This window comes from Acomys russatus, chromosome 2 (genome assembly GCF_903995435.1).
Source record: "Acomys russatus chromosome 2, mAcoRus1.1, whole genome shotgun sequence".
Taxonomy (NCBI): Eukaryota; Metazoa; Chordata; class Mammalia; order Rodentia; family Muridae; genus Acomys; species Acomys russatus.
In genome coordinates, this window is record NC_067138.1 from 8,357,168 (window position 1) to 8,366,730 (window position 9,563).

Sequence of the window (9,563 nt, forward strand, 5' to 3'; positions counted from 1 at the left end):
TATCTGTTAGCACTGTCATCTCTCCACTGCGCTGTGAGTTTCCTAAGGACAGAAATGAAGTGCCATTAGCAGTTCTGCAGCCATAAAACCAAGCTGAGAGTAGACCTCTGAGGAGTGTTTGTTGAGTTTTCACTTGAGGCAACAGATTGAAAAAGTAAGTAACAGATGGTCTCCATAGGAAGTGTCTGCTGTTGCTGCTGCTACTGCTGCTGCTAATGATTGATGATGATGGTGGTGGTGGTGGAGGTGGTGATGGTGCTGGTGGTGGTGGTGGTAGTGGTGAGACTGTTCCAGCTGCTGCTAGTAGTCTATGGGTCTGCTACTCTAAGAGCAAAGTTCCTCTCCTAGACTACAGGCAAGATGCATACAGAAAACCACACTATGTGTGTGCTTGCAGAGGCAAGGCTGAGGGGCACTGTATCAAATAACCCCCTCCATGAAGGCTTGTGATGGCTACATAGTGGTAAAAATGTCACAGAACTCAGCTAGATCTTCAAAGTCTCTATCAGACAACTTTCTTATGTCTTTCCTCCAAGGTATCACCCATTTCATTATCTTTTCTGGTTCCCACAGTCACGTAACCTGGAAGGACTTGGCATTGGCACAGGTGAGAAAGTCTCTGCCAAGATCTCAAGGATCTGTGTGGACCGTGACTGTAGGGCATAGTGCTCCAGAAGAGGCTCGGAGAGGCCAAAGGAAGATGCGGTTCTCCAAACAGCTCTGCTTCAGCAGGCCCAGGGTATTGACAAGGGCCCTTTCCCCACCATGCCATCAGTTCAGACAACTAGCATGTGACTCAGGTGTATAAACCAGTTATCATTTCCTGGTTTGGGGACTTATATTAGTAATCTTCACTCATCACAGGGACAAGTACCTAACAGTAGTGTCTTAAGGGGAGAAAAGCTAATTTTGCTCAGGGTTTCATGGCAGGGAGGCGGGGGGGGGGGGGGGGGGGCAGGGGTTGGTGTAGGTGGTGAGACAGGGCCTGGCAACATCCATAGCAGAGACAATACTTCCTGTCTGAGGCAGAGGGAGCATGTCGTGGCTTGCTAGTATCTCATTGGCTGATCCATGAGCAGAGCCTTTAGGCAGAACAGCGCTAGCTGTAACCATCTAGCCCCTGCCTTACATCTAGTCTCTGGCTTATGTCTGCCCCAGGTCCCCTATTCAAGGGTTCCACAGCCCCCCAAAACAGCACCACTAATTCTGAGCCAAGTATTCAACTACATGAGCTAGGCTCTGGGGGCGACATTCCAGATTCAAATCACACAGGACTTAAATCTAGAGACACGCACAGCTCCTTCAAATCACCAGGCCCTCAAGAAATATTTGAAAATGCCTTAAGTTTCCAAGACTAAGCTTTAGCCACATGGAGAGAAGTGGAATATGAGGGCACATAAAGCTCCACATCGCTTTGTGACTCAGTAAGAAGGTAGAAGAAGCACTTGGGGTGGGTGGTCCACGTATCTCAATAATAACTGTTGAAGGCACGGGCTTCGACCAGGTCCTGTGATGGAGAAGGATGGGAGAGAAGAGGAGTGACGGTCTTTCACCTTCATAGGAGACACTTTATGACAGCCGCGAGGCCCTCATCTCCAGCCTTTCAGGCGGTGAAGCCCTTCTTGCTGACATCACAGCACAGGCTGGCCAAAAGAGGCAATGAAAAGAGGAAAGTAATAATTGGATGTGTGTGCAGATGATGAAAATGAAGACTTTTGCAGGAGCTGCTGTGACTTTGCTCGGTGGCCTGCAGAAAGGAGCAGGGGACTCTAGAGGTGGGCTCACCTTCCAGTTCAGTGTAGAGTGGCACACTCCTATGCCCATCACAGACACAGCAAGAGATCAGGGAGAGACCGGGAAAGAGTAGACCGCTTTGCCTCAGGCTTGGAGAGCTGCCATTGAAACCAGAGGCTCATCATAATCAAGTAGACAGAAGATTGATGGCAGTTATTAATGAAACAGAAATGTTCAAGGACCAGCCAACCCAAATTTTTGTTCTTTGAAAATATTGGAGGGAGAAAGAAGGATGGGTGGTGGGGAGGGCTTTCCGAAATAATCAGGATCAGAAAAAAAAGTAAAGACGCCAAACCGGGAGTTAGCTACGATACTGTGAACGTTTTAAAGATAGCCTATTTTTAAAACTACCATGCCAAAAAAAAAAAAAAAAAAAAAAAAAAACCAAAAACAAAAAACAAACAAACAAAAAAAACACCTGTTGGTTTATGTGAGATGAACATTCTAGAACTGTAGCTTCCCACAAACAAAATCATCTTGAAAGAAGCAGAACTCATGAGCAGTCGGTACTCTAACTGTGTCACTTAGCTTTTCCATTTCTGTGACAACCGCCCTGACAAAAGATCTTGAAGGAAGTTCGTAGTTAGTGGGCGTAGCCCATCATGGGGGATGGCCACATTGCATGCTCAGTCAAAGAACAGGGTATGAGGTGGGGTGGGGGTTGGGGGAGGTGCAGATACTCAGCTCGCCCTCCCCCCTTTATTTAGGCATTAAATTGTGCTTCCCACACTCAGGATGAGTCACCTGATTAACCTAATCTAGAACCTCTCTCACAGACACGCCCAGGGTATCTCCTAGGTGACCCCAGGCCCTATGGAGACTACCATCACTATTACCCTTGAGGGTCTCTGCCAACACCACAGCCAACAGGGTAATCACTCACATGAGCCCAGAAGGAAGTCCAGTTCAACACGACTCATGTTCAACACAGCCCATGCTGGTTCAAACTGCCAGGGTCTGACAGGACCGTTTATTTCAAGGACATTTAAGTAGAATACAATTTAGAAAAAACGTTTCCTGGTGGAACACAATCCTGTGTGCACAATAAGGCTGAAGGAATAATTCTATCAAAACTTTTCAAGGTACCTGCCGCCTTTCCCATGAAGATGGGGTTTATAGATGATAAACTACACGTGTTACCTTATGGGCCTGGGGGAGGACCTGGTGTGGTCTTGGTCATGCAGATAGCACAAAGGTCACGAGCTTATCAACAACCTCCGTTTACAGCCTTCTGGGAAGAAAACAGGTTATACTTTTCTTTCTTTGAGGAGACAACCGTATGCCTTTAACATTCCTGGCTTCCCAGGGGCTTATCTATGACCACCAAGACCTCTCGGCCTCTAACACTGACCATCACATTCACCTTCACAAAACTGGAAACAATTTAATAATTTCTCCACTTCCAAATCCCAAGTACTCATACGTCACTGGTAATTCCGAATGAAACTTCAGGGAAACCCAAGGTGTTTCGGACCGTGTAGGCTTGCCTAACCAAGACTCTGAAATTTGAAAGAAAAAAAAAAAAAACATAATAAAATATTATGTAGTAGTCACCTACAAAATGATATAAGTAAAACAATTTTTCTAGGGTGCTTATTAGTGAGCAAGCAAAACATTTGGAATATAACAGGGCCCCAGACCTTAGTGCAACTGACTCCAAGACAGAGACCTCATTCAGGTGGTAAACTCAACACATAAACAGCACCACCCAGCAAAACTAAAACAAAAGCATCACCCACCAAGTCCATATCGCTCTGGGAAACTCTCTAAATGTACTAACCTTGCTCTTCGGGTTCTGTAGTTCAGCTTCCAGCTACTTGTTTTTGTTAACTGGAGTACGTCAAGACAGAACGTGGTTTTTGTGCTTAAAAACTCACCCAGAGAAAGGCTCAGAGCTACACTGGGATCCCAAACACCCAGTGCAGTCACCGACCAGCTAATACAAATGTTCTTAAATCTACATCTGAGCAGTCTACTACTCTGGTGGGTACCCCACAACATTTCTAGAGGTTCCACTGAGGTCCCTGAGACCGGACCCTGAGACACGGGGAGTCTCAGAGCCCCTTAAAGTGAGGAAGAGTGCAATGGTCTGAGGACTCCTAGGGGGTGCGCGACCTGAGATGTTCCAGGTCCCTGGGTCTCGCTTTGATCAATCACTGCCTGATGGTTCAAGAGGGGTCTGACCCCTCCACCCAAAAAGAGAACAAATTAGAAAGCTGCTCCAGGGGTAAGACTGGCTAAGGCGCCCTCTGTTGTGACACAGGTCCAGAGAGGTCAGACGTGGCTGCTGATCCAGTGTCCAGGATCCATGCGAGACCTCACTCGATCCCTCTGTGTATTCCAGTGTACGAATGTGTGGTGGCCACCCCGGTTGTCTTTACTGTGTCTTTCTGTGCATATGGGTCTCTATGTGTCTTTCTATGTGTTTCTGTCAGTTCTGTTTCCCTGTGTTGACCAGTGGCTTTCTCTGGTGTGAGAACTCCTTGCCTTAAGACCTGTGCCCTGTCCTGCTGGGGACCTGAGTCCTTTAGGTCACCCAGAGAACCCCCCCAAACCCTCCACCTGTCCCACTCTGGGAGCAGAGACACTTGCTTGTTTAGTCTCTTGGCTCCTGCTCATGGTCAATGTTGTTCCCTGTGTGGAGGTGCGGGAGGGCTGGGCCTTTCCCCCAGGGGCTCCCTGCCATTCAAGCAGAATACACAGAGTGGGGGAGGGGAATAATCCCCGCCCCAGGCCAGCATCCCCTCTGCTCTAAGCAGCCCCAGGGAAGAGGGGAAGTTCCCCTGGCCTGAGCCTGAAGGAAATGAGAAAGATCCACTCCTTTCTCTTTTAACTTGTGTTGCCTTTTTAACCAATATTCTGTAAAGTCTACCACTATCTAAAAAAAGATAAGACAGACAGACAGACAGACAAACAAAAGGCACTCCCAAGCTAGGCAACCAGATCACTTGTAAGACAACATAGCCCGAACAAAATGGATTTTTTTCCTTCTGTCCAACACTGACCAAGGAAACTTTATACAGCTTTCACTAGGTCTTTTTTTTTTTTTTTTTTTTTTTTTTTTTTTTAAGGATTAAAGCCAGCTACTAGATAGATTTTTTTTTTTTTTTTTTTTTTTTGTCATCCAGTTGGTCCCAGATATTAGAAAAAAGTTTGAAAGCCTTAAAGGAATAACAGGCTCCAGTTTCTGGAGGCAACTGAAGAGTGTTTAACAACAGAGAACTGATTGGACAAGTCCCTTTGCACAAACTTAAGCCTCTGTCACCTTGTCTGATGATGAGACTCGGTTAGACTTGCAAACACCCAGCAAAGTTTTGATGTCTCACTCTTTGTCAGAAGAAACCAACCTCCCAGGGCTGTCCCAACACAAAGCTCCCATAATTGTTGAATTAACCAGGTCAGCTACCTCCATCCAGATTAAACAACACCCAATGGGCCTGAAAACCAAAGGAGAATTCCAGGCAGTTCAGATTGCCTGGCTTCAAGGAACAGGCATCCTGGCGTCTGCCAGTCACCCTGCAATATATTTCTCCTGCCAGTGAAGAAACCAGGGACCTCTGGCCTCCGAGTGCACACACACACACACACACACACACACACACACACACACACCCCATTTAAAATTACTTAAAATAAAAATCAATTGAGGTAACTCATCACTTTAATAAACTAGAAGAAAAACTACCAGCCGCAGCCAGAGAAGCCTCTTTCTAATGAACAGTGGTGAACGCAAGAGACAACACATCGCCGTGGTAAGAATAGAACAAGTGCTGAGCCCAAAGTGAGATGCTCCAGTTTGCTTTCTGTTGCTCTGATAAACACAGTGACCAAAAGCAACCTAGGGAGGAAAGGCTTTCAGGTGATAATCCATCATGAACTAGGGCAGGGCATGAAAACCTGGAGGCAAGAACCAAAACAGAGGCCAGAAAGGAGCTCCGTGCTCTGGCTTGCTTTCTCTAGCTTGGTCAGCTACCTTTCTCTTCTTTCAACATTTTTTTTTTTTTTTTTTTTTTTTTTTAGAATTTCATACATGAGCTCCTCACTACAACCTCTCCCATGTCCCTCTCAACTTCATGACCTTCTACTAAGCCCATTTAGTATTGACTATATGTACATATGTGTTTAGGGATGACCATATGTACATATGTGTTTAGGGATGACCATATGTACATATATGTTTAGGGATGACCACTGCACAATGGCCAGTTAACATCCCAATGTGGATGGGGGAAATCTCTCAGAAACTTCCCCGGCGCCGTGTCTGCCTGAATGGCATCATGTGTCCCGCCATGATGCCAATGGACCAAACCTCTGAACTGTAAGCCAGTTCCCCGTTAAATGTTTTCCTTTAAAAGAGTTGCTTTGGCCACATTGTCTCCTCACAGCAACAGAAATCCTAACCAAGACAGGTCACAAAACAAAATCCTGGAAAGTGACTTGTAGGGAACAGGGAGGGGGCGAAAAAGACGGGAGAGCGATGAGAGGGGGACACAGTGAAAGATAGTAATCCGAACACATCATATGCATGTGTGAGATTGTTAAAGAACAGAATTCAGTGCTCAAGCTCAATGTGCAGGAATCTTTTAAACATTTGTTTGTGCAACACTTGTTCATGTCCCATAAACCAAAGCAAGTCATAAGAACAAACCGGGAAGTCAGCACTAGGGCAGAGTAGAGGGAGTGGGAACTCACTGGGACAGTCTCTACATAATGACCTATGACAGCTGGTAGGATAAGAAATGAACATTCTCAAAAGTGGTAGCTACCTTGCAAGATGAAAGAAAGATTCTGTCAGGGAGGCTCACAAAAGAGAGTACGAATTCTTGATAGTAGTCTATTTCTAGACTGGCTTAATGTAGGGTGTGTTTTATTCTTTAAAATGCCAGTTCCACAAGATTCAACATTATACAGGGATACATTTTACATTTATGTCTTTTAAATAATTTACAGCATAACATTTTATCAGAAGATTAAATGGCAAACATATACAAATTAAATATATTTCCAAGATTTCAAGTATGTCTTAGAATATTTCTTCTTATGGTCTTATAGTCTCCTCCCATTTTACATTTTTTCTGTGCTCTTCAAATTTTTTTTATATTAACCACTTATTGTTTTAGAATCATTAAGATTTCCTGGAAGTAAGGCAACATTTACACCTCCTACAAAATGACGTGAGTTGAGGCCTCGGCTCCCATGAGATACCCCAGCAATTCCACCGCTTCCAGCAGGCTCCACTTTTTTCCTTCTGGTTCTTTTTATAGGGGCCACCAGAAGTTACTTTCTGGAGGGGCAGAAGGTACCATGGGCTTCTCAGGATAGACTGTGATAAAAATTGAATCAGAACCACTTGACTTAGTCCATGGGCATGAATAATACTGCCAAGCCCTGGATTCGGTGCTTAAATGAGAACTGTCAGTCAGAAACAGAAAGAGCAAAAGGGACAACGGATGATGAATTGAGGTGTCTTGCTGCCTCACTGCTGTGCGTCACAAGACACTGCAGATGCAGCAGAGTGGCCTGTCTCCAACGGTCATCCACAGGCTCTCCTCCTCCTCCTTCAGCGTAAAGGCATAATTGAAGGAAGTTAACACAGTGGCCAATGGGAAGCTATAGAAGAAGAAGGGAATGCAGCTTACTTATATATAATGAATTAAGCCTGGTCACTCTGCTGGAAGACCTTATAAAAGCTTCCCAACCTCCGTGTCTCCATTTCCTCCTGGCTAAATTGGGGAGGGACATAGCAGCCTTTCCCAGAGAATTCAGTGAAATAATGTTCTTGAGGTACTTGGGCAGCCATCTTACTCTCACCATCAACATGGGGGAGACACCAGCACATGTCATGGAGGTGCCCACACAGGACAGTCACAGACAATGTTCTCCAGCACGTGTCATGGAGGTGCCCACACAGGACAGTCACAGACAGTGTTCTCCAGCACGTGTCATGGAGGTGCTCACACAGGACAGTCACAGTGTTCTCCAGCACGTGTCATGGAGGTGCCCACACAGGACAGTCACAGACAGTGTTCTCCAGCACATGTCATGAAGGTGCCCACACAGGACAGTCACAGACAGTGTTCTCCAGCACATGTCATGAAGGTGCCCACACAGGACAGTCACAGACAGTGTTCTCCAGCACGTGTCATGGAGGTGCCCACACAGGACAGTCACAGACAGTGTTCTCCAGCACATATCATGGAGGTGCCCACACAGGACAGTCACAGACAATGTTCTCCATCACATGTCATGGAGGTGCCCACACAGGACAGTCACAGACAGTGTTCTCCAGCACGTGTCATGGAGGTGCCCACACAGGACAGTCACAGTGTTCTCCAGCACGTGTCATGGAGGTGCGCACACAGGACAGTCACAGACAGTGTTCTCCAGCACGTGTCATGGAGGTGCCCACACAGGACAGTCACAGTGTTCTCCAGCACGTGTCATGGAGGTGCCCACACAGGACAGTCACAGACAGTGTTCTCCAGCACGTGTCATGGAGGTGCCCACACAGGACAGTCACAGTGTTCTCCATCACATGTCATGGAGGTGCCCACACAGGACAGTCACAGACAGTGTTCTCCAGCACGTGTCATGGAGGTGCCCACACAGGACAGTCACAGTGTTCTCCAGCACGTGTCATGGAGGTGCGCACACAGGACAGTCACAGACAGTGTTCTCCAGCACGTGTCATGGAGGTGCCCACACAGGACAGTCACAGTGTTCTCCAGCACGTGTCATGGAGGTGCCCACACAGGACAGTCACAGTGTTCTCCATCACGTGTCATGGAGGTGCCCACACAGGACAGTCACAGTGTTCTCCAGCACGTGTCATGGAGGTGCCCACACAGGACAGTCACCGTGTTCTCCAGCACGTGTCATGGAGGTGCGCACACAGGACAGTCACAGACAATGTTCTCCAGCACGTGTCATGGAGGTGCCCACACAGGACAGTCACAGACAGTGTTCTCCAGCACATGTCATGGAGGTGCTCACACAGGACAGTCACAGACAGTGTTCTCCAGCACGTGTCATGGAGGTGCCCACACAGGACAGTCACAGACAGTGTTCTCCAGCACGTGTCATGGAGGTGCCCACACAGGACAGTCACAGACAGTGTTCTCCAGCACGTGTCATGGAGGTGCTCACACAGGACAGTCACAGACAGTGTTCTCCAGCACATGTCATGGAGGTGCCCACACAGGACAGTCACAGACAGTGTTCTCCAGCACGTGTCATGGAGGTGCCCACACAGGACAGTCACAGACAGTGTTCTCCAGCACGTGTCATGGAGGTGCCCACACAGGACAGTCACAGACAGTGTTCTCCAGCACATATCATGGAGGTGCTCACACAGGACAGTCACAGACAGTGTTCTCCAGCACGTGTCATGGAGGTGCTCACACAGGACAGTCACAGTGTTCTCCATCACATGTCATGGAGGTGCCCACACAGGACAGTCACAGTGTTCTCCAGCACGTGTCATGGAGGTGCCCACACAGGACAGTCACAGTGTTCTCCAGCACGTGTCATGGAGGTGCCCACACAGGACAGTCACAGTGTTCTCCAGCACGTGTCATGGAGGTGCCCACACAGGACAGTCACCGTGTTCTCCAGCACGTGTCATGGAGGTGCGCACACAGGACAGTCACAGACAGTGTTCTCCATCACATGTCATGGAGGTGCCCACACAGGACAGTCACAGACAGTGTTCTCCAGCACATGTCATGGAGGTGCTCACACAGGACAGTCACAGATAGTGTTCTCCAGCA